This window comes from Panthera tigris, chromosome A3 (genome assembly GCF_018350195.1).
Source record: "Panthera tigris isolate Pti1 chromosome A3, P.tigris_Pti1_mat1.1, whole genome shotgun sequence".
Taxonomy (NCBI): Eukaryota; Metazoa; Chordata; class Mammalia; order Carnivora; family Felidae; genus Panthera; species Panthera tigris.
Window position 1 is genome coordinate 37728568 of NC_056662.1, and position 25904 is coordinate 37754471.

Consider the following 25904-nt stretch of genomic DNA (forward strand, 5'->3'; position numbering starts at 1 on the left):
TCCACAGATGCTCAAATACAATTTATCCAATAATTTCTTCTTAATCAAACTTTTGAAAAAAATAATTAGAGGTGCTAACAAGTAGCAAAATTGACTGTGAATAGAACTGCTTTCTTTTGTTTGGTGGAGGAAGGTAATTAGCAGGAAATGGCCAACAAATGAGATGCAGAAAGAGGAAGCTGGGAGCAGGAAGACTCTCTCACAGAGAAGCAAAGACACTGGGATCACTGAGAATGGATTTCATTACAAATCTCAGCAATTGCTGGGAAGAGTTTCCTGGGACAAGCAGTTAAAGCAGGTCACACATATAAAAAGGAAATGCTTTGTTTAGTAAAATTGGAAGAATTGAAAACCATAGAGATTTTTATGGGTCAGTATCTTGCTAATCAGTGAACACCTCACAATTTAAGGTAAGGCTTTTTAAAAGTCCTTGAACTTGTTATTTATTGAGAAGTGATTGAAAACTCCTGGGACTCTCACAGGCCGCAGGCACCGATGCCTCAGCCCCATAACTTAGCCAGACAGAAATAAACAAGACATTTGTGTCCAGAAGTTTGACTTTCACACTCTGGATTGGATGAACCTGAGAGTAAGTGCTCCTTTAGAAGAGTCTGACCTCAGAAGACTCTGCAACATCTGGAGTCTGGGGAGGGCTAACAGGATTTATATGTACTGATAGGAAAGGGCCTCTCAGCACCTGGTGATAACACCACATTCAATCAAGGGAAATTAAATTCTAACAGGATTAAAGGAGTCAGCAGTTAATACATAGGAGCAAGATTTCTCCCAAGCCGACATGCACATTGAAAGCCTATCTTCTATGGGAGAAACTGCTAAGAACATGACACAATGCATTAAGGAAGGAGGCAGCTTAAAATATGTGCAGAAATTCTAGCTTTTCATTCCAGTATGGCAAGAGAGATTAGGTCTGAATCTCCTAAGATTTATTGCCCTGTTTTCTAGCAGCGGAATGCAAAAACATGCATTAATATAACACTGTGGAATCCACCCAAATAAACTAAAATTATATGTCAAATTTGTAGTGTGACTATCACACATGCACACACACACACACACACACACACACACACAGAAACTGAAACAATAAAGGGAATGTCCTAAAATATAAAATAAGAAAATCATGAATACTTTTCATTATCCCAAATCAAGGCTCTTTAGTACTTTGCTGTTGTGCCTCAGAAATCTAGCTGTTCCTGCTTGATGTATCTGTACTTCCCAATTTGCAATTTTTCTGCAATTCAAAGGAGATGCCCACAGCTTATGCAAATCACGGATCAACACTTCCCTAACAGCAGTTACAAGAGGTTTGTCTTTTCCCAAAAGTTCTCTATAACCCTGAGAAGAAATATACCATTCCTTTATGGGTACTGTCACTTTATCATCTTGCTTCCTGCCATAACTCAGTGTTAGACAAAGGATCCTGCTTCTTCGTGGTTTCTTCCTTCTCCTTGTAAAAATTGATTCAATGCAATTATATGCCCCAGCTATTCAAAGAGCAAGCAAAGATTGGTGAGGGGCCTAGGCTAAAGGACAAGCTTGTCCTTTAGAGAGGTCATGTCTCACCCAAAACTTGCCTTTCCCTGAGGACAATGGTTCCCTGTCAGCTCTTTCTGAAACAGGCTCATTGTTTTGCTCCTATCCTCCATTTCTGAGTTTCTGAGTCAGGGAGAGAAATTAGTTTCTGTGGTAGATTGATTACATTAATGTCCCTCCCCCCCCCCCCCCCCCGCCCCACTTCACCCCTACCAATATCTTCACCCTCTGCTTTATAGCATTATGATGCCTTCCTAGTCTGACTCCAAGCTCATTTAGATTGTAGGACATTTTAAAAGGCCAATGGGTTGTTAATAAGGGTGATACAAGAAGGGGCTTTAAAGTGTGATAAACAAGGGTGATAAAGAGGCTGTCTCTAATGTCTATGTGAACAAGCCTGCTGGAGGATAAAAGACATGTAGAGTAGAGCCAGGTCAACCCAGCTAAGCCAGTGACACCCACTTATGTGATGAGCCCAACCAAGACCAGAAGACTTCTTTTACAACGTGTAAGTATGACGTCTTTGTCTCCCTATGGATAATCTCTTACCTTCCTCAGCTGGTCCAGACCTTGGGAACTGTTAACAATGGTTTGAATAATGAATAATCTTCCTAACAAGAGGGAATGCTCCCTGGTGAGGGTGGAGGGCAGAAGAAACATCTTTCAAAGTCCTCTTTAGGTATACCTGGGCAGTTTCGTTACTACATTGCTAAATGCAATAAAAAAATCTGATTAAGTAATTAGGTACTCGCCCTGCTTATATTAGTCTCCACTGGGACATATTGTTAAATGTGTTATTGTCACATTTGATAAAGCCATTTTTGTTTCTCATTGGAGGATTTTTCTTCATAAGAGTTGAGATGATCCAAGAAATACAGTGTATATTTAGGGCTGTGTCCACACATATTGTTCTAAAAGAATCGGGTTGGAGATAAAATTAAGTTCTTTTAAAGCTACTAATTTATCTTTACAGTAATAATCAATTGTGTGGTAGAATCCAGCCTATTATTTTTATATGAAAGCACCCTCCGTGTCTTTACTTGTATTAAATAAAAAGAGAGTTCTATCTGGAAGGTTAAATTTCATTGATAATTTCCAGTTTTTGCAATATAGTTAGATTACTAAAAAAAATAAGAAGAAGAAAATCTATCTACATACTTTTTGTAAAAGATGCACCCAAAACACAAGGGCACGAAAATTTGAATGTAAAAATGTGGGGAAAATATACAAGGCAAATATGAAGCCAAAGAAGTGTAGTATAATTAAAATAATTTAAAAAAAAAGTCTTTAAGACAAAAAACAGGGTTGAGGTACAAAGGGTCTTTATAATGATAAAAAAGTTAAAAAAATTTTTTTAATGTTTATTTGTTTTTGAGAGAGAGACAGAACATGAACAGGAGAGGGGCAGAGAGAGAGGGAGACACAGAATCCAAAGCAGGCTCCAGGCTCTGAGTTGTCAGCACAGAATCTGATGTGGGGCTTGAACTCCTGAACTGTGAGATCATGACCTGAGCTGAAGTCAGTTGTTTAACCAACTGAGCCACCCAGGCACCCCATGATAAAAATGTTTTTAAACAAGAAAATATAAACTTTTAAACTTGTTCCCACCTAATAAAATAGCCACCACAAAAATGTATTCCTAATAGTTTGAAGACTTAAAAGTCAAACTAAAATATTTAGAAGAACAGATCTGTAACTTTGGAGAAGGAAGCCTTTCTTAAATATGACAAAATGCTAGATATAAAAAACCCAGATGAATACATTTGACCAGAAACAAATTAAGAACTCAAAGTTCTCAAAGATAACATAGGAAAAATGAAGACTCCTGACAAACTAGAAGGAGATATTTCCAACATAGATCAAATCTAGTCCATCAATCAAAGGACAGCACAATGAGTTGTAATACAGGTGACCCCCCCAAACAACATGGGGGTTAGGGGCATTGACCCCTATGCAGTAAAATATCTGCATATAATGGTTGACTCCCCAAAATCCTAACTACTAATAGCCTATTGTCTACTAGAAGCCTTACCCATAACATAAAGTCAGTTGACACATATTTTGTATATTGCATATATTACATACTGTATTCTTACCATAAAGTAAGCTAGAGAAAAGAAAATGTTAATAAGAAAAATCATAAGGTGGGGGTGGTGGTGCCTGGGTGGCTCAGTTGGTTAAGCGTCCGACTCTTGATTTTGGCTCAGGTCATGATCTCACAGTTCAGTTCCTGAGATCGAGCTTGGCATCAGGCTCCATGCTGACAGTGCGGAGCCTGTTTGGGGTTCTCTCTGCTTCTCTCTCTCTGCCCCTCCCATGCTAGCTTGCACACCCTCTTTTTTTTTTTTTTTAATTTTTTTTTAACGTTTATTTATTTTTGAGACAGAGAGAGACAGAGCATGAACGGGGGAGGAGCAGAGAGAGAGGGAGACACAGAATTGGAAGCAGGCCCCAGGCTCTGGGCCATCAGCCCAGAGCCCAACGCGGGGCTCGAACTCACGGACCGTGAGATCGTGACCTGAGCTGAAGTCGGACGCTTAACCGACTGAGCCACCCAGGCGCCCCTACACTCTCTCTTAATAAATAAATAAAAGAATCATAAGGAAGATAAGATATATTTACAGTACTATACTATATTTATTGAAAAATATCTGCATGTAAGTGGACCTGTGCAGTACAAACTTGTGTTGTTCAGCAGTCAGCTTATTTGCACAATCGAGTATTAGACTGTAGTGAAAATAATGAAGTCCAGCTCTTGTGACAAATTAATGAATTTAAAAATAGGAAGAATATTGAGTTTAAAAAGCCAGTACCACAAAAACTAGATACAATATGATGCCTTTTTAATAAAATAAAAACTAAACAAATATTGTTTATAACTCTTAAACACAAGATACAAAGGAGTCATGCAAATAGCAGAAGGCAATAAAAACAAAATTTAGGATAATAGTTACTTCAGGGTTGAGGGGAGACAGGGTTATAGAGTAGAGAAAGAGCAAACAAGTGAATGTATCAATATTAATAATAGTGAGGGATGTTCCAGGGGTTGTTAGTGCTATGCTACATATTTTACACATGTTACATATATTCTTTTGAATGCATCAAGCCTTAAATATTAAAAAACTAAAACGAATCCAGTTGTCAGTTATTCAAAAATTAATTTACATTAAATTCAAAACAATAAAAAAGACAAAATGTCTCCAGGACTTTACATTTAGAAAGAAAATCAGTCTATTGAAAAATGAATGCAGTTAATAGTTTTGGGTGGGAACCCTATATATAAAGAAAAGCATTTGAAAAATTGAGAGAGAAAGAGAGAGGAGAGAGTATAAAACACTTAACAAACAATAAAATTTTGATATGGTAAATAATGCTTTTTGGCATTATTTTTATCCCACCTGCTTTTCTTAAATGATAAGGGAGAGACTCTAGTTGGATTAGAAGCATTCTTGGCATTTTGCTATTCTGAATGTATTTTCCATCTTGAAGTTACTGTGCGTGAAGCCAGGAGCAATTACTTTTCAAGTGGATACACTGTCACCACCTTTCAAGGTGTCATTGTCCTGCATTTCATCAGAACTACTTGAGCCAGCTAGAGGTTCGCATGCCAGGCATTACAAAATAAATAGAGAATTGGAATTCTTTCCATCTATAAATCAAGGAAATGCAAAATTGAGTTCTGACTAAAGAGGCAGTCCCCCTCTTTCTGAGAAAGGCTTGTATTCCAACTTTTCTGTTCTGGTGCAAAGACTCATTTTAATGAGGGTCTTTTACTTCTTATTATAAGATATTGGAAGTTCAAATATTTTCTTTTCAAAAATGTCTTCTACTTTTCCAACTAAGGTTCTTTCTATAATAGGAACAATGGATCTATCATTTTCCAAAGAACTTTTTTTTCTTTCCAGCAGTCCTGATGAATCGCCCATTGTCTAAAGCTTGATTTAATAGGTCTTAAAGCAGATCAGTTGTGCTTATGAGAACAACCAGTAGGGGCTGATGGCTTGTCAGCCAGGTGATTTTCAGGAAGGTGGGTGCCTGAGTGCTGACATGCAGAACTGCTTTGATTCATTTGCCCAAGAAAATTCAAATGACTTTTGGGTAATTTACTTATTTAGAAACGTTGTTTCCTTCCCTCACCCCCCACTTCTATCTTGACCCAAGTAAGTTTTGGCTCCAGGGTATTTTATTTATTATATATATTTAAAGTATACAACTTGATGATTTGATATATGTATACATTGTGAAATAACCACCACAATTCAGCTAGTTAGCGTATCTATCACCTCACATAATTATAGCTGGGTTTGGTTGGTTTGGTTTGGTTTTGTTTTATGGTAGTGAGGATACTTAGATCACTGTCTTAGCAAATTTCAAGTACACAGTACAGTGTTGTTATCCACAGTCACCATGCTGTACATTAGATCTTCAGAACTCACTGATTTTGCAAAACTGAGACTTCACCAACTTCTTTCCATTTCCCCCATTAGCCCCTGGTAATAACCATTCTCCTTTCTGCTTCTATGGGTTTGACTAGTTTCAATGCCACATATAAGTAAGAGCATAAGTATTTGTCTTTCTCTGATTTCAATTAGCATGATGTCTTCTAGGTCTGTGTTGTCACAAATGGCGGAATGCCTTTCTTTCTCAATATTTTGTTGTAAGTATATACCATGTTTTCTGTATTCATTCATCCATCAATGGACATTAAGTTGTTTCCCTATCTTGGCTGTTGTGAATAATGCTTCAGTGAACAAAGGCGTGCAGGTGTCTCTTTGAGATCCTGATTTCAGTTTCTTTAGATGTGTACTCAGAAGTGGGATTACTGGGGTCGTATGGTAGTTCCATTTTTAATGTTCTGAGGAAACTCCATACTGTTTTCATAATGGCTGTACCAATTTACGTTTCTGCTAACACTGTAGCAGGATTCCCTTTTTTCCACATCCTGGCCAAAATTTATCTTTTTTTTTTTTTAAGTAATAAGTATCCTAACAGATGTGAGGTAATATTTCATTGTGGATTTGATTGGTATTTCTCTGACGGTTAGTGATGTTGAACACTTTTTCATATACTTCTTGGCCATTTTTTAAAAAAACGTTCATTCATTTTTGAGAGAGAGAGAGAGTGTGTGCATGCGTGTGCACATGAGTGGGGAGAGGCAGAGAGAGAGGGAGAGAGGGAGAATCCCAAGCAGGCTCCTCATGGCACTGCCAGTGCAGAGCCTGACAAACCATAAGATCATGACCTAAGCTGAAGTCAGACACTCAACCACCTGATCCACCCAGGTGCCCCTCTCTTGGCCATGTATGTGTCTTCTTCAGAAAAATGTCCACCCAGGTCTTTGGCCCATTTTAAAATCAGGTTTATTTATTATTATTATTATTATTATTATTATTATTATTATTTTGCTATTGAGTTATCTGAGCTCTTTATCTATTTTGGAAACCAGCCCCTTAACCCACTGTGCCACCCAGGTGCCCCAGAAGATTTTTCATTTGATCTAGTCCCAGTATTTATCTTTGCTTCGGTTGCCTGCATTTTTGGTGTCATATCTAAAAATTCATTGCCAAAACCACTGTCAAGGAGCTTTTTCAAGGGTATTTTTGAATGTATGCCACTAGAAAGGATCTTAAGTTTCCCTGAGAATGCCAAACTCCCTCCCAATGAGTCTCAAATTGAAACTGGCTTCCATTTATCAGTCATTTTCTGTAGGTGTTTACTAGCTTCAAGGAATTATGGTTCCATCTCCTTTGTGGGTTTTAGCTGGGGTGCAGTGTTCACAGTTGAATACATAAAGGAGACAATTCTTGAACCACACGTATACACTGTAGTGAAAGTTAAGAATACACACCTGGCCTACTTACACACACACATAACCTCCCCCCCCCCCCCACACACACACACAGACACACCACTTAATCTATTTAAAATCTGTTCCTGGCCTTTAAATTCCTCAGACCTTAGGGAAATAAAACCAAGGTCATAGCTATATAATTGCAAAGATCCAACTGTGTCTTATTAACCCAGTCACTTCATGAGCTAATTCAGGGGCCATGTGTCCACAAAACCACAGTGTGTTTAAGATTTATAATTAAATTAAAAAAAAATGAAAGCTCATCTTGCCTGTCTTATGTAAGGATCCTTGAAGTATATAGCTATCAGACAGAATCTAATGGACAGCCTAACTCTTTTATACCAAGCATTTTCTTTTTATTGTGATGCCAGTTTGTGGTAAAGGATGTGGCATTGCTTTCTAAAAAGTCATTCCAGCTTAAAATTTGAGAGATTAAAAAACAATGCTGAGAGTGCATTTGAAGAAGTTCCCTGAATTTCTCTGGATTCCTAGAAAAATCAATATAAAAATACAGACAATTTTTGTCTATGAATATATGTGATTTAAAAATGCCCACCAGGGAACAGTGTCTGTGTCAGTGAAGCAGTGAAGGGATGAGAGACTGCTTGTCCAGGTTCTCTGAGAAACAAATGCCAAGCAAGGATTAAATACAAAAGACTTTATTTTTAGGGGAAACACCTATAATGAAAAATGAAAAATGAGGAGGGAGCTAGGAAAAGCTGGGTGAGCTGTCAGACCACAAAGCACATCTGACCTGGTGAGAGTGAGTGAAAGTGGATGAAAGCTTTTAGACCATGTTGCAGTCTTAAGTTCCAGCAAGGCCGCTGGGGCATCCTTGAACCAAACCCGCCACCAGAGGAGTCCTGTGACTTCCAGAAATGGACCTGCCTTAGCATGAACCGTGATACACTCAGTTGTTGGCCTCAGTGCCAACTCAGAGCTCAGGGACTGGAGCCCTGGGATTTCAACCTCATGCCATAAATTTCTCCACATGCTGTAAACAAGACACGGAATAATTTAGATGATATTATAGAAGATGATTTCTTTATTAGTCAACTTGGTACTATAAAATGCTGTGTGACAAACAACCCCCAGATCTGTGTATTGCCTGTTTGGTGTACCTTGTGGTTTCTGTTGAAAGATAGACATCAAGGACGTATTGGGTAATAAGGAACTGAAGTAAGTAGGCATTTAGTGTAAGGTTTCACGTTAGTCTGGCTAAGGGTTGGGCTGTGTTTAATGTTTGCCCTAGCTATACATACTAAAGATCCTAAATTCCTCTAGTGTCCTTGTTTTTTGTCTCCCCTTGTTGACTTTGGGTTTCTCTGAGTACTCCTCTCCAGAGAGAGACTGTGCCTGCTATTTAAGCTGTAAACCAGTGTGTTACTCTGGAGCCATGTTGTTGTGATAGTAAAGTGTGACAGAGAGGAAGTATTTTATAATACTATAATTAAATCAGTCTTTAAGAGGCTGTGACCTTCACAAGTGTTTCTCCAGTGGAATAGTTTCTCCCTTCCCCAGCCCATATTCCCTTACCTGGCTCCAACATCCCCAGCTGATTTTCCAGAAGCTCTGTCCCTTGTTGATATGTTTTTCCTCTTTTAGGTAATATAGGAAAACTAGTGGGGCCTGGGGTGGGAGGAATACCCTTCTCCCAGATGGGATAATGCTCTGGCAAAGTCCTCTACTCTGGAGCATAGGCCCTCATTATGGAATAGGTTCTGAGCGTATCTCAGAATGACTATTTTTCTTCTTCCTACGAGAGCTCTTCACTGTGAGAACCAGGAGGAGCTCCTGGAAGTAAAGCCCACAGAGGTATGGGGGCTGCCAAACACTGTAGCCTCCATAGTTTCTCACTGCCATGCTTGTCTACACTCAGCCTTCAGGAATTCATGAAAATTCACATTTAACAGTTCTTACCAGTGTATGGCTCCAGTGGCTTTATGCCAGGTAAGCGGATCTCAGCTGGGACTCTCTGGGCTTGCCTGTTTCCCCATCCATACTGCAGGGTGGTTTATTCTGCAACCTCAGTTTTCTCATGGATCTCAGTCATCAATATTCAGTTTTTCCAGTGTTTTCTTGTAAGAATGAGAATGACAATTTCCAGCTCTTTGCAATATGTATTCTTTAAGTCATATTATTCACAACAGAATAATGAGATCAATATTTTTACACTGTTTATTTTGAAATAGTCATAGATTCATGAGGATTTTTTAAAAAGTACGGGAAGGTTACATGTTCCCTTCAGCCATTTCCCTAATGGGAACATCTTGCATAACTATAATAAAACATGAAATCCAGGAAGTTGGCATTGTTATAATTCACAGAGCCTACTCAAATTTTGCCAGTTTTCTGTGAATTTGTGTGTGTGTGTGTGGGGGGGGGGGGGGTGTACAGTTCCATGCAATCAGATTGATTTTTTAGGAAGAAAGAAGACAATATCTACATAACCACAGAACATGTTAAAAATAGGAAATTGAAATTGATGCAGTATTATTAAAATCTGGTACTAACCTTATTTGGAATTCATCAGTTTTTACATTCAATCTCTTGTGTATAGTTCTATGAAAATTTGTCACATGTTTTGAGTAACCCTCACAGAATTAGGATGCAGAACTGTTCAATCACTTAAAGAAACTCTCTCTTGTTACCTCTTACCAATCACTGATTTATTCTTCATTACTATAATTTTGCTACTTTGAGAGCATTGTGTATATATTACATATGTAGTATATTATTTAATTGAGTGTAACTTACTTTTATATATAATCACATAGCATATTACTCTTTGAGATTAGTTAAAAAAAACAACCCAGTATAATATAGTGTCTTTGAGATCGATCCTGAGGTGGTTGCATACATGAATAGTTCATTCCTTTTTATTGCTGATTGAAGTATTCTACTCTATGGATGTACCACTTGTTTGTTTGTCCATTCAACTGTTAAAGGACATTTGGGTTGGCTCCAATTTTTTGTGATTACAAATAAAGCTGCTACGAACATCATGGACAGGTTTCGTGTGAACATACATTTTCAAGATTCTAGAATAAATACCCCGGACTGTGATTGATGGGTCAGATGATAAGTGTATGCGTAAATGTTCAAGAAACTGTCAAACAATTTTCCAGAGCAGTGGTACCATTTTATATTTTCACTGGCAGCGGATGAGAGACTCAGTTGTTTCACATCTTGCTAGCACTGGAATGAACAATATTTTCAAATTTTAGTCATTCTAATTGGTGTGTAGTGGTATCTTATCATCGTCTTAGCATTTCACTATGGCCTGTGAGGTTGAACACATTTTCCTGTGCATATTTTTCTTCTGTATATTCTCTTTGGGAAAATGTCCAAGCTTTTGCCCATTTTCTTACTGGACTGTTTACTTTCTTACTCTTGAGTTTATAAAATTCTTAATATATTTCTTTTCCAAATTCTTTGTGAGATATGTGATTTGCAAATTTTTTCAGTCTATGGCTTGTCTTATTTTTTGTTAATCATTTTAACAGGGTAATTTGCAAAGCAAGATTTAAAAATTTTAATAAAGTTTAACTTATTATTTTTTAATAGATCATGCTTTTGATAACATGTCTGAGAACCCAGCAGTTAATGTTTTTAATAGCTTTAAAAATTCTTTAAAAAATTCCTTTCCTATCATTTAAAATTTTTAATAGATTAAAAAATAGTAATAGGCAAATTATAAAACAAAGTTACAATGAAAGGTATTTTTTGATAGGTGAATGAAACATATAATGCTAGAATATACCTGTATAATATATAAATATATATATACATATATAATTATAATGCTCATTTATGTACATATCTGTTTTGTAGCCACAAAATGTGTGCAAAATAGATTTGTACATATGTACAAGTCTATTGTACATAGATTGTACATATTATACATATTTTGTACATTTGTTGTTTTGTAGCCACAAAATAAATTTACCAAATAAATCATGATTAAAGGAAAATATTAAGTTGTAGAGGAAATTTAAAGAATTATGAGAGTATTTACATGGCTTTATGCTACAAACTTTGAAAACTTGGTTAAAGTGGGTAATTTTCTAAGAAAATTTAAAGTACCAAATTTGTAAGTCTAAACAATATGTTTTTTAAAAAGTTTTTTTTTAATCTCTATTTATTTTTGAGAGAGTGAGAGAGAGACAGAGAGAGCAGGGGAGGAACAGAGAGAGAGGGAGACAGAATCCAAAGCAGGCTCCAGGCTCTGAGCTGCTAGCACAGAGCCCGACGCAGGGCTTGAACCCATGAACCTTGAGATCATGACCTGAGCCGAAGTCGGACACTTAACCGACTGAGCCACCCAGGTGCCCCTAAACAATATGTTAATCGTGGAGAAAATGCAGTAAACAGATAAACATCTGGTTACACACAAGGAAAACAATACATGTATTCATCATTAATACTTTCAAACAGAAAAAAATCCATAAAGATCTGCATTTTATGCAATTTTAGAATAAAGAGTAAAAAATTTTCCAGTGAACTGTATAAATTCAGTTATTACTGAAACCAAACTACGACAGAGTAGCAGAAGGAAATAATAAAAGACCAATTTAATTACACTCAGTAAAAGTATGAAATATAGGTAAGAGATATTATCAATTAAAGTGATCAAGTGAGGGTAATGCTAAAAATGCAGAAAGTCTCAATTTCCAGAAATGTACTGAGTTACTATACTAATAAGTCAATGAAAGGATAAGAAAGTTATTTCAACACATTCAAAAAAGGCATAGAATACAATTCAAATTATATCTAAGGCACATAATAATTTTAATAATGTAGTAATAGCATAATATTTATTAAAATGTCATTTCCATATATTTATGTGTGTATATATCGATAGATTTATATATGTATTTATAGCACACAGTAATAGCCAACATCATGATTAATCGTGAAAAACTAGGCACTTTCTCATTTAAACTAGGAACAAAAGAAGGACAATTGCAATCATCACTATTCTTTATAATTGTTCTGAAAATATAAGCGATATAAATACTAGAAGTAGAAAAGAAATAATTATTATTATTTGCAAATTATGTGATTATATATTCAAGAAACCTTAAGAAAAGCAAAAACAATTAGAATTAGTGGGAGAATTCAGTAGTGTGGCCAATCACAAAACAAATAATCAAATATAGTTTTCTTGTATAATAACTGTTTAGAAGTTTTAATAAAGAAAATGATTACATTTATAATGGTAATATTATAAACAATATTATTTCACAAATATGAAATAATAAAGAACAAATATCACATTAAATGGACAGGTACTGTATAAAACATAAAACTCTGTAAAAGGGTTAGAAGATTAGAATAAATGGAGAACTATATCTTATGTGTAAAGAGATATAACATTTGAAATAAGTCAATTTTCTAAAATTAACTAAAAAATCAATTTACAGAGAAAATCCAAATATGATTTTGTTTTTCATTTTTTTTAAGAAATGACAAAAATTATCCTAATATTTATCTGAAAAAATAAATGTGCAAAAGTAGTAAGGAAAAAAAAACCTGACAAGAGAAGAAGCATACAGAATTTAATTTACCAGATATTAAAATATTTTGAGTGAGATCACAAAAAAAATGACAGAGTAGAAAGCTTCAGGAATATGTCTCTCCGTCAAAACAACTACTGAACTGTCAAGAACTGCCAGAATCAACTGTTTCAGAATTCTAGATTCTATTCAGACACTAATAGTGTCCGAGGGTGCACTTGGTGAAGAAAGAGGCTGGTAAATTTCAGGTTTGCATAGCAGTTAATTCTCCTGCGTCTCCTAGGCCTGGCCAGCAGCCATGGGATAACCCCCGGGATGGCTTGCTGGTGCCAGGATGGGGAATAATTGAGGTTGTGTGTTTTGATCTGCCTGGTGGATCACCAGTATTATCTGAAGCACACAAGTCCTTTTTTTTATTCTTCTTTGTGACTAGGTCTTGCTTGCTCCTCTTTTTCAAGGGTTTTGGGGGTCAAGGATCATAGACAAGCTAAACCTGACCCAACCTTTGCAACAGCTATGCCCTTTGACTAGAATGCTCTTCCCTCCAGGCTAATTTCTGCTAAGCTGAATTTCTTACCTCCCTCAGGCCTTTGCTCAGATTTTTACCTGCTCAATGAAGCCTACACTTTCCTATTTAATTCTGCCCCTCACATTCATTTCTGGTACTTATTGCCTCTCCATCAAGCTGTACTGTGGGACTTTACCATTTTCTAATATATGCTGTCTAGATTATTTACTTTATTGTTGATTGCCTGTTTTCTCCCACACTGGAATGTAAACTCCTTAAAGACAGGTTCTTTGTTTATTTTGTTACCTGTAGTAGATGACAGTGTTTGTTGCCCTAGCAGCCCCTCCCCCTACACCACAGACGTGCGTGCGTGCCCACACACGCACACACAGACACACACACACACACACTCACGACTAAAGCACTCATTCCCCTAGATCCTGAGAACGATGGAGGCTCACAGCTCAAGAGATTACTTCTCTTGGAATTGTTCTCTTCTGAAGACCTCCATCTTATCCAATGTCATGTTCTTCTCCAGGGACAGCCTGTGTCCAATGACTGTGGATGCAAAAGTATCCTTACCTCAAATCCTTGCCTCAATTTGGGACAACTCGGAGGACATCCAATGTCCACAACTCCAAGAGGGATGGGCTTAGGCCCCTGCTGCAACTCCTCCATGGGTCAGCTTTTCTCTTCCCATTTTTCTCTAACCATCACAGGTATCAACCCTAAGAACAGGTCCCCAAAATTTTCTTCACCAGTGATCTCCATCTCAGAGTCTATTTGCCATGGAACTCAACCTACAGCATTCACTGATGTACCTGAGATTCTAGAAGAGTGTCTGACAGGTAGAAGTTTCTTTAAAAATGTTGGATGCATGAATAAATGTAAATACACTGACAACCTCTGCATGCAACACCTAAATATTGACAGTCAACACACGTACAGGTACCTTCCTACATGTTAGATAGGAATTCATGGTGCAGCAATTTTTTTCATTTATCCACTCAACAATGTTTATTAAGAATCTATCATATGTCAGCTGAGGGCACATAAATGAATTACTGGGACAAAATCCATTCTTCATGAATCTTAGAGTCTCGTGGTAGAGTCATAAAAGATGAAAACAAAAATGTATATAATATAGTGTCAGTGATGAGGGCCATGAGGACAAATAAAGCAGGATAAGGGGGGCAGAGTAATATGGTGGGGGTTAGAGTGATAGTTGAAATTGGTTAGTCAGGTAGGCCTCTTTAATGAGGGAGGATTAACTAAAACCAAAATGATAGGACATCTATTAGTAATGAACCATATAGATGCCTAGATGAAGAGTGTTTCATGATGAGAAACAGCATGTGCAAACAGCATGTGTTTTGAGAGGCAGAGGCTGGGATGGAGTGAGCAAAGTGGAGAGTGGCCAAGATGACGGCATGCCTTTGGAGCAATAGTCAGTTGCTGGACCATATAAGGCTTGTTGAGAATTTGGGGTTTTATTTTATTTTTTCCTTTTTTTATTTTTATTTTTATTTTGATTGATTGATTGATTATTTTATTTTTTTAATTTACATCCAAATTAGTTAGCATCTAGTGCAACAATCACTTCAGGAGCAGATTCCTTAATGCCCCTTACCCATTTAGCCCATGCCCCCTCCCACAACCCTTCCAGTAACCCTCTGTTTGTTCTCCATATTTAAGAGTCTCTTATGTTTTGTCCCTCTCCCTGTTTTTATATTATTTTTGTTTCCCTTCCCTGATGTTCATCTGTTTTGTCTCTTAAAGTCCTCATATGAGTGAAGTCATATGATATTTGTCTTTTTCTGACTAATTTCGCTTAGCATAATACCCTCCAGTTCCATCCACGTAGTTGCAAACGGCAAGATTTCATTCTTTTTGATTGCTGAGTAATACTCCATTGTATATATATATACCACATCTTCTTTATCCATTTATCCATCAGTGGACATTTGGACTCTTTCCATACTTTGGCTATTGTTGATAGTGCTGCTATAAACATTGGAGTGCATGTGTCCCTTCAAAACAGCACACCTGTATCCCTTGGATAAATACCTAGTAGTGCAGTTGCTAGTTCGTAGGGTAGTTCTATTTTTAATTTTTTTAGGAACCTCCATACTGTTTTCCAGAGTCGCTGCACCAGCTTACATTCCCATGGGATTTTATTTTAAGTGTACCAGGATGACTTAAAGGGTTTTTCAACAGGGAGGTGGCATGACTTCCTGTTTTTAAAGGAATTTGTGTTTTTAAAGGAATCCCATGCCCTGCCTGCATGGGACACATACAAATATCCTGTCAAGTTGCTCTGTGGCATGTAGTAGTTGCTTAGTGGTTGCTCACAGGACAATCTCTCTTGGTGTTTGCAGTTTGGCACCCTTGAATGGTGTGGAGCCCTCAGATATACTTAATGAACTCATTACTTAATGAGCCACATTTAGATTCAACAAACAAATTTCAAGAGCCTACCATGTGCCTGGAACAGACCTTATTTGATATTCATATTCTTGACAGGTAGACATCATTACTCCTTTTGTGGATGAGAACACTAGGATTCACAGAAGTTAAACAGCCTCCCCAAGTTTGCACAGTTGCAAGTGACTACAGTGTTATTGAAGTCAAATCTTCTTATTCTTCATCCTACATTTTTTGCACAAAACTTAGGCACATGTGTTTGCTCTCCTCTTTCATGGTTTGAGATAGGATAGGAAGTATAAATACAAATGACCATTCATTGTGCATAGTGCTAGGTGATGTAGACACACAATTTGTATTGGCCCCCAAACAACGCTATGAGTAGATAATATGGTTTCTATTTTCTAAATGATGAAGACATTGAGGTATGACTGCCTGTATCCAACCTGTGGCCCATTGACTGGCAACATCAACACCACCTGGGAGCTTGTTAAAAGTGAAGAATCTGAAGTCTCAATCTATGAAATGGATATGATAATAGCTTCCTTAAGTATTTAATGCCCTTCCACTTGTCATTGTTTATATCACTGTTTGGACAAGCAACTCAAGTTCTCTGTACAAATGTGGATTTTGATTTAGTATGTCTGCTAACATTCCATTGTCTAAAGCAGGTCAAGTGGCCAAGTTTACCCTCAGTGGATCTGGATACATTCTCTGTCCACAGAGAAACGTAGGGAAAGAGAATGCTGAATTCATTGCTGAATGACCAACCAAATTGCCACAGAATCATTAAACAATTGTGGTCATTTTATTCAACCAAGTACTTTTCTGAAGTTATGACAGATTTTTGCAACTGTTTTTTGGGGTATCCTATCAAATTTACCTGACTGCCAGAGGATCCTTTTTTAAACACATGCAGTGCCATCTCTGGAAGGAATTCTGGCAGGTACAATTTTATCTATCTTCTTTCCCTTGTCAGGTATTAGCATTCCTTACAAAATGGCAGCCCAGACAATTATCTGGATAGAACTCCTATTAAGCCACCTCTGTTCCTATTCTAAGGAAAGAAAAAGTCTCCTTGTCAATAGATTAGTGATTCTTCATTAAATTAGTTGGACTCCCGGTCATCCTTTATTTCGATGAGATGTGTAAATTTTGTAAAAAATTATTGAATTGTAAACTTAGTCAAGAAACAGATTATTACCAGCGTGGTGGAAGCTGCCTTCACACTCCCTTCTAGTTGCTATGCTCCCAAGGGTAGCCACTATCCTTACTTTGATGACCATAGATTGGTTTTGCCTATTTCTGTCCTTTAGATAAATGGAGTCATGTAGCAGGTACTCTTATGTCTTGCTTCATTCTCTTAACACTATGCTTGTGCGATGCATCCATAGTTTTATGTAAAGTTGTAGATTGTTACTCTTTATTGCTGTGCATTGTTTATGTATTTATCTATTCTACTCTTAACAATTTGGAAGCATCTATATTTTATATATCAGGAATACTGCTGCTATGAATATTCTGCTATATGACTTTTGTGGAACTTATATATATATATATATATATATATACATATATATATACACACACACATATATATATATATAGCTTATATATATATATATAGCCTATATATAGCCTATATATATAGGCTATATATATATATATATAGTCTATATATATGTATATATATATATACCTATATATAGCCTATATATAACCTGTATATACATATACCTCTGAGTGGGATTACTGGGTCATAGGGTTTGTATATGTTCATATTTAGCAGACACTTGTAGCTTCTATTTTAAGAGTTTGGAGGGTGCTGTAGACCTGGTCGAAGGTCCATGTAGCTACATTTCATTTATAACCTAGGGATTTTCCACTTCAAACTTAGTAAGACTATTTCTCTCTGGGCCTAAGCTGTTTTTTGGTTGCAAATGAGGCAGTGTCGAAAGCTGAACTAACTTCTTTAACTTCCTGGAGCTGTATCCACGGTATTATTCATAGATTGGTAGGAGATGGAGGTTCTTGCCACCAATGCCATATGCACAGGGAAAATGTCCTAGCACACCATCACCCAGTATTGTCCTGGGAGTGGATGATAGGTCTGGAAAATGATGATTATCCCTTCAGAGCCCGAATGACGGAGTCATTTATCATTTCAAGTCCCACAGAGAGGGACAGGCCTTGTTCAAGGGCTATGCTAGCGAGCTGAGTGTTCTGCCAGGGTGAGAGGTGGTACTGCCTCCATCCTGATATTTGCATGCCTGCCTCTCTATAGAGGGAGGCTGAGTCTTAAGATTTGAGGGAGGTCAGAGCCCTGGGGGAAACAGAAAGACAGAGAAAGACCTAGGAAAAGAGAAAGAGCTACTTCAAAGCTATACCTCATGGGGTGCCTGGGTGGCTCAGTCAGTTGAGCATCCAACTCTAGATTTCAGCTCAGGTCATGATCTCAGTTCATGAGTTCAAGCCCTGCATTGTGCTCCATGATAGCAGTATGGAGTCTGCTTGGGATTCTCTCTCTCTCTCACTGTCTCTTTCACACTCTCTCTTTGTCTCTCTCCCCTTCCCTCCCTCCCTCTGTCTACCCCTCCCTAGCTCACTCTCCTTCTCTCTCAAAGTAAATTAAAAAAAAAAAAATAAAAAGTAATTTTTAAAAAGCTATATCTCAGCCTTTTGTATGGCTCCCAGATAAGGTACCTGCCCACTATGAGATTGGAAGAGATTTTTGCTCAATGTCTGCAGTCACAACTGATAAATTTATCCAAGAGACTTGTGTAGAGAGAAAAAATGTTGAGTTGGAGGTCTCCCTCCAAAGGGCATACTTATGAGATGGAAGTGACCAGTGAGAGTAAAAGGCAAAATGTACAGAGGAAAGCTTCTTCCAGCCCCTTCCTTAATGCTGGGTTGAGTTTTCATGCTCTTTCCTGGCTTATCTTTGTCCTTTGATGAGTACAAAAGCCACCAAGAAAGCTTCTTTCACAAAGTTTCCACTCTGGTGGAGAATCACATGGAAAATGTGAAGGAAAAAATATGTAAATAAGGTACAAATTATGAATCAAAGTGATTCAGCAGAATATGGGAAAGAGGATATTTTTGACTTTACTAATTATATCAGTGGAGAGGTGGCTCATTTGGCATTGAAATAGCCCAATGGTGTAGTTCTGTCTTAAAATATATGCTTAAAAATACGTGTTTAAATAAAAATTTAGTTATATTTTGTAATATATTTATTTTCTCATCCTAATGAGATATGGACCCTGTGAGAGTAGTAGGCAGGGCCCCAGAAAGAACCAGATACACAGTCAGATGGAGAATTTGAGGAGACTTAAGGGAGTATGTTTATACAATTGCTGGCAGGATGAAATGGAACTAACATAGAAGTTTGAAGCCCCTGGAGCTAGCAATAGTAAGGGGCCCTTTATCATGCCTAGGGTAGAATGAGCTAGGGGAGAAAAGAACAACCAATACCCAGGAGCTGTGTCTATAGGAGAATCTCAGCCAGCTTATATCAATGGGCAGGAGGGAGCCAAACCCTCTTTCCCACCTCCCTCCTATCTCCTGATGGTGTCTCACCATTGGGTGAATCCAACTAGAGGCCCAGCTGCAAGGAGCCTATTCATTGGTTGATGAAGATAAGTGTCCTTTGCCTTCAGATGGAACAGGGCCAGAAGGACAAGGTGGGGAGGCTTGGGAACCATCCAGTATATGAATAGTTAGGTTTCTCAAGAACCGAAACAAAGCATTTTGTTTAGATAAAAGTCTTTTTTAAAAAAAATACACACCTATGGTACTGTTATTTAATGTTCATTAAACATTTCTAGCTCATTAAGCATTCATTAATTAGGGTCTAATTCTGCAAAAGCTTCTTTTCCCAGCCATGAAAACCAGCAGTTTTTTTTTTTTCCTCAGCTGCCTTTATCTGGATGAAAGAAAAAAACATTGTTTTAAACAAGTGTTACAGGGTTATGTAAAAACTCTGAAAAAAAATATCAATAATCAGCTTCAAACGGTGAACACAAAATTTCCTGAAGCATCTATAATTATATTGGGATTTTACAGAGAAAACACTGTCTTCTAGCTCTAAGTCTATATTTAGGGGCTAAAATACCTGGTTATATCCTGTTCAGCCCTGGCTATTGATTTAGGAATTCATAGAACTATTTATTCTTCTGCTCAATAGAAAAGATTGCTTACCATAGCAACCCCTGCATTAGCATTCAGCTTCCTGGTTGCAAAGCACCTTCCTAAGGAGGACGTACATCAATGTGCAAAGTGAGCCCAATTTTTTAAATACAATTGTAAGGGGGGAGGCTGTGATATTAAAACTCACAACAAAGAAGACAACCCAAGCTAGAGACTAGCAATTGTCTCAGGCTTGTTTGCAATGATTTAATCTGCATATTTTCCCTGATTCCAAGCATTCGATTCCTCTTGTACTTCTGTACACCAAGAAGGGTGGGAAATAATAAAATATTATGCAGAACCCACACCTAGCATAAGAAGCTTGCTGCTCTCTATAGGGAGTTTTGACTTAGGTCAGCTTCACCCCACTGTTCTTAGATTTATCTTTCTTCTGCTGGAAAAAGGCAAATACCTGGTTCCGCCACTCAAAAATCTCAAAGAGAAAATATTTAGTCTAATATTCTAGTGTGTTTCCCTGATGTCAATCAGGCATCTGAAACACTAGGGATTGTTTTTTAACCTCCCACTGTGAAGTGAGGTAGCATTTTAACTAGAAGGAAAAACTGACTTGTGCTCATAAGTGATAGTCACAGCTTTTGTCAGTGAGCTCAAAATGGATCAAGACCAACAAGGCATGATTTGTATATCAATGATCCGGACGATCAGGACATTCAAACCCTTGTTTGGAGTTTCAGTGGTTAAGAGGGGCTAGCTCGCAGTTGCATTATAAAACTGTTAACGGTCAAAGAGAATACCAAAATAAAACCCTGGCATGGTTAGTGATTTTGACATTCTATTTCAGCTTCAGGACAACTTTTACCTGATTGAAGACAATGGCTGAACAGAAAAAAAAAATGTGGGGGCTCAGGTAACTCAGAGGACTGGCAGATAGATAATAGGGGTCAAGAGAGGTGAACAAGGTGTTCTATACAGGGAAGTGTGTTGGAGAAAGAGGGACTGGAGAATGGGATTGCACTTTGGGTCCAGATAGAAGCTCTTTCTTCTGTATGCTTTATGTCTGAGCCCTGTCTGAGCCCCACAAAGCAGGCTAGAGGCTTGAATGAGAACAGCATTCCTGATTGAAGCAGGAAGCAAAAATGCTAGGTTTCTTGCATATTTTTTTTTTTTATCCTGGACTCTTCCCTCAGAGATGTCATGGGCTTTGCTCTCAAGTTAAACTGCCCTTCTGCAGGCTTGAGGAAAAATGAGACTCTTGGTCCTTGCAGACCTATCTAGCTCTAATTTTCATGGAGACTTGGTTTAGCAATAAGGGGTTCTTTTGTTTCGAGCTGACCTCTGCATTGATGGGTACTGTCTGTGAGAAGATAAGGAAGATTCATCCAAATCGACAAGGTAGGATGAAGAATTATCTCAGAAGTGGATTTGGCTAGGTCTTCTACAGTTATCACAGTTTTGTGGAATCAATTGATAAACCAGGCAGTTAATGAGAGATTGAAATATTAGCATTGCCTGAAATATTATTGCTAAAATATTATTTTTAGCTGTTACCATTGCTGTAACACTCTTACTTACCAGCTTCTTTAGACCAATGGTACTCACACTTTAGAACATCAGTAGCACTTGGAGATTTAGTAAGCCTGAAGATTCAGAAGCTCCACCTAGAGTGACTCAGTCATAGGTGGGACCTGAGAATCTGCATTTCTAAAAAGCTCCTGGGTGATGCCATTGTGCTGGCTGAGGGCCACATTATAAGTAGCACCAAGTTAGTCATCACTAATCAGTTGTTGGGCCCAGGAGTTTGTGTTTTAACAAGCCTCCAGGTGATACAGATGCTCACTAAAGTCTGAGAAGAATAACTTTAAACCACATGTTCTTAACCTTAGCTAAACATTGGACTTACCTGATGAGTTCCTTACAGAAGGCTAATGCCTGGTCTCACCCAGCTGGTTCTGTTGAAATTGGACTGGGTAATAGCCTGACATGGGGATTAGTTGTAGCTCCCCAGATGGTTCTAATGTGTAGACAAGTTGAAAACCATTTCTTAGACCATACCCTCAATTCTAGGTTGCAAGACTAGAATTGCAAGACTAGAAATTGCAAATCTGCAATTTGTTCTTTTCAGTGTGTTGCTATGGAAGGGAAGAGATGGATAAAACTTCTAGCATCTGAAAGGAAGTAAGTTTTGCTAGCCTTGTGTGACGTCAATTCCAGCTTACCTTACATGCTGTAGGGAGTGAGTAATGAAGGGCTTAATTCACTCTGGGAGTGAGTCAGCCAGAAGAGGTAGAAATTTGGGCAGAAGAGCAAGTTCTATAAATCTGTAGAAGTGAAACCCATTTAGTTACCTCCAAAGGGCCAAATGTGCTATTTAAAATGCTCCAATAGAGCATTCGATTTCACAGCTGTCTGTAGCTTTGAGGCCAAATTATCCTTCCCTAAAGTTAGGAAGCAGAAGTAGGAACACTACCCAAAGCCACATGTACCACTGAGATATTAATTAAGCCCCAAAGACTTCCAGGAGCCCTGTCCAGTTCTTCTAAATGCTTTATTCTTTGCCCACTGATGCAAACAGATTTCTCTTGACTGTCCTCACACTTGACCCAGATCTCTAAGGCTGGATATTATTAACATAAAGGGATGTCGACATTTTAAATTCCAGAGAATAGATTCCTCCAAAGCAAACCTATATCCTTTTGTTACTTCCCCAGAATCTTGAGATTTTTTTTTATTTTTTTTATTAAACAGTCTCTTATAGGAATGGGTTAAACAAAAACAAGCAAGATTCCTTCCATTTGGGAAATTCAACTTAAAGTTTAGGCAGCAAGTGTGGGTATTATGCCAAAATTTGTGCACTGAACTGAGTATCGGAGACACAGGATCTTCATCCTGGTTTTCACGTTATCAAATGACCTTGAGAATGTTGTTTAACTCTTCTGAGCCTCAGTTGCTTAACTGTCAAATGGCAATGACTTCTTATGTTCCCTTTTGACTTTAGTCATGTAAAGGTCCTTAAGAAATGGGACTGTGGCAAATTCTGTGTGATCAAAGTCAACTGCAAATCTTTTGTGTTAGTTTTCAAACTTTCAACTGAAACACTAAGGGGATTGTTGCATGTTTTGTAATAACACAGCTTCGGCTTTAGTTCCATCTCCTCCCTCCCTGCTTTCCTGCTGTGTAATGGCTGTTGTTTTTCATTGATATGATTTAAGAGACTGGAGAAATCAAGCCATATTCTCCAACTCATTCCTCTTAGGGTAATAGAAAATAAACTATTTTTCCTATGATCTGCTTCCAAATCACTCTTACCAGCTGTGAATCTCCTGTTTGCTGAAAGTTATCAGTTGAAGCTTTTTCCTTCTGTTGGTCTGTTCTTAGCCATCCTTCTGAAAGGAAGTTCCATTTACTTTGTTGGTTCCCGGAAAATTTGGCTATGTCAGGGCTTTGTTCTGCTTCTTCCTCATTGGAATAGTGGGGGCGGGGGTATGAGCTTCTCTGATCTGCTGGTAAATTGTCAAATAGTCTAAAAAACCCTCCTACAGTCCCCCTGAGTAGATTTATCTTTGCCAGCGGATACAAATACATCCCTCTTGACTTTGCAACCATTGTACTGATGCCAAAGTTGGGACTATATTAACATAAAGGGATGTCAAAACTTAAATCATGGCAAAGCATAGATCCAGTCAAACCTGGCACTGGCAGTGATGGACATTAATAGTGATTGAACTAGTATTAAGTGGTTGTGTTGGAAGATCTGCCCATTTTGCCTAAAAATGTATCAAGAGGAAGAAAGGAAAGCAGGGGAAGGGCATAGTTCTGGAATTTGAGAGCCCTGGGCTTGAGGTTTGATCATTAGTTAACCAACTATGAGATCTTGAAACAACTTTTCAGTTGCTCCAGATGTCGAATGGGTCTAAATCAGTGCATCTTAAACTTTAATGTGCATTTGAATCCTCCAAGATATTGGTAAAACGCAGACTCTGATTCAGTAAGTTTAGGATCCTGCACTTCTGATGTCTCCGAGGTCATGACAATGGTGTGAATCTGAGACCACACTCTGGCAAGTGGCCAGTCAATTCTCCCAAAGTATGTGCTAGCTCTGAAAGTAAATAAATAAGTAATCAAGTGAGTAAATAAATAACTCTTCAGCCATCTTGAAGAATTCTATTAAGTAGAATGCTGAAGTCCAAATTCCAGAAATCATTGTGAATGTGTATAATCCTTGAGTATTTTACAATTTCACATCCTCATTGCAGGAAAAGATGTTAATCACAGAAGTTAGAGTTTTTGGAGTAGTGGTCCTCCTGTTTTCCCAAAATATTATTCTCTGCCTATTGGATACCTTCTGATTTCCCTCCAAATAACCCAGAAGAAACTTATAGTGAGTATTGGAAGCTTACTGATTTTTGTCTATCAACCCAAGAATTATGCTGTTTAAGGTTTTTGTGAAATTTATGAAACATAAGCAGAAGATTATGTTGATGTTTTTCAATTGCCAAACCAGTTATTTTCTTTTAAAATAACTTGTATTGTAGTGTGAGTTTCTAATTTTTATCCTGAGATTCCATGTATGTTTCAGCTAGTGACAGAGAGTATTAAGAATATTTGCATGCCACTAATTAGAAATGCTCCATTGACATTGTAACTTGAATTATATGGACAAATCAAGAAATCTCTGTAGTGTGTCTGATATGCATGGTTAGGTTTGCACGCCCCAAGACATGCTCATAAAATTAAGAAATATGATGGTGAGAATATAAGCATGATATGAATTTGGTTTTCCACTATTGTTTTTTTTCTATTTTTTTTTTTTATTAAACTGGTAGTTTAACAAGGTTTCAGAATGTTCAGGCTTTCACTCAGAAATTTAGTCACTTGTGACAAGATGCAGCCTACTGGCAGTAACAGCAAAAACAAGCTGCTCATTCTCCTGACGATGTCATTTCCAAATTTCATTCTCAAAGACTAACATCAACAGTAAAGTCAAAGATGTGACTTATTTGCAGTATGTGCATGGGACACACTCCCTTTGATGAAATGGAAAGAGGTGAACTGGGGGCAGCCTTGCTTCTATTTTGCATCAGGGAACAAAAAAGTGTGGGAGAGAGTTTTATTTGAAAATGAACATCAATGCCTTTCTGTTAGGTGTTGCAAAATTTCTCTGCTTAAAATATAAACTTGCTGAAGAGATTTTAAAAACTTCACCTCAATGGGGAAAGTATAAAAAAATATTTAGTCTTTATTGTCTTGAAATATTATAAGAATCCTCTAAAGTTTGAGCTCACGTGAATTTTTATATGGTGCCAAATTAATAACAAAAGCAACGTATTTGAAATCAGAATGCACTGATTTGAAATCTGACTTTGAATCAGTCACTTAAACTCTCTGGGCTTCAGTTTTATTTTCTAGACGATGAACTATTAATTTAGATATTCACAAAGGTCCCTACTAGACCTGCAATTCCTTGATCAATTTTCCAATAATATTTTGGGTTTTCTCATGTTTACTTACAAATCCAAATTATGCTACTAGTCTTCTTTACTCACTTTTTTTTTTTACATTTAACATTTTCCATAATTTCGCCATTTCCATTAAGAAAGTTTCACTAGGGGTGCCTGGGTGGCTCAGTTAAGCGTTTGGACTCTTGATCTTGACTCAGGTCATGGTCTCACAGTCGTGGGATCAATTCCTGCACGGGGCTTGTGATGATGTTATGGAGCCTCCCTCTCTCTTGCCCTCCCTCTCTCTTCTCAAAATAAATAAATAAACGTTAAAAAAAGAAAAAGCTTCCTTTAAAAAGAGTTTCCTGTCTGATGTTTGGGCTCTAAAACCCCAATAAAGCTTCAGTGGTCCTGGAGACAGAGGGACTTGAGGAGAGTGGACAGATTGGTGAAAGCAGTGT

The 25904-nt window shown here is 37.6% G+C and overlaps 1 long non-coding RNA gene across 5 annotated transcripts in view; it reads left to right on the top strand.

Annotated features, from left to right (window-relative positions):
- Window positions 1–25904, top strand: part of LOC102957224 — a 313391-nt gene that overhangs the window by 153444 nt on the left and 134043 nt on the right. The window lies entirely within an intron of this gene.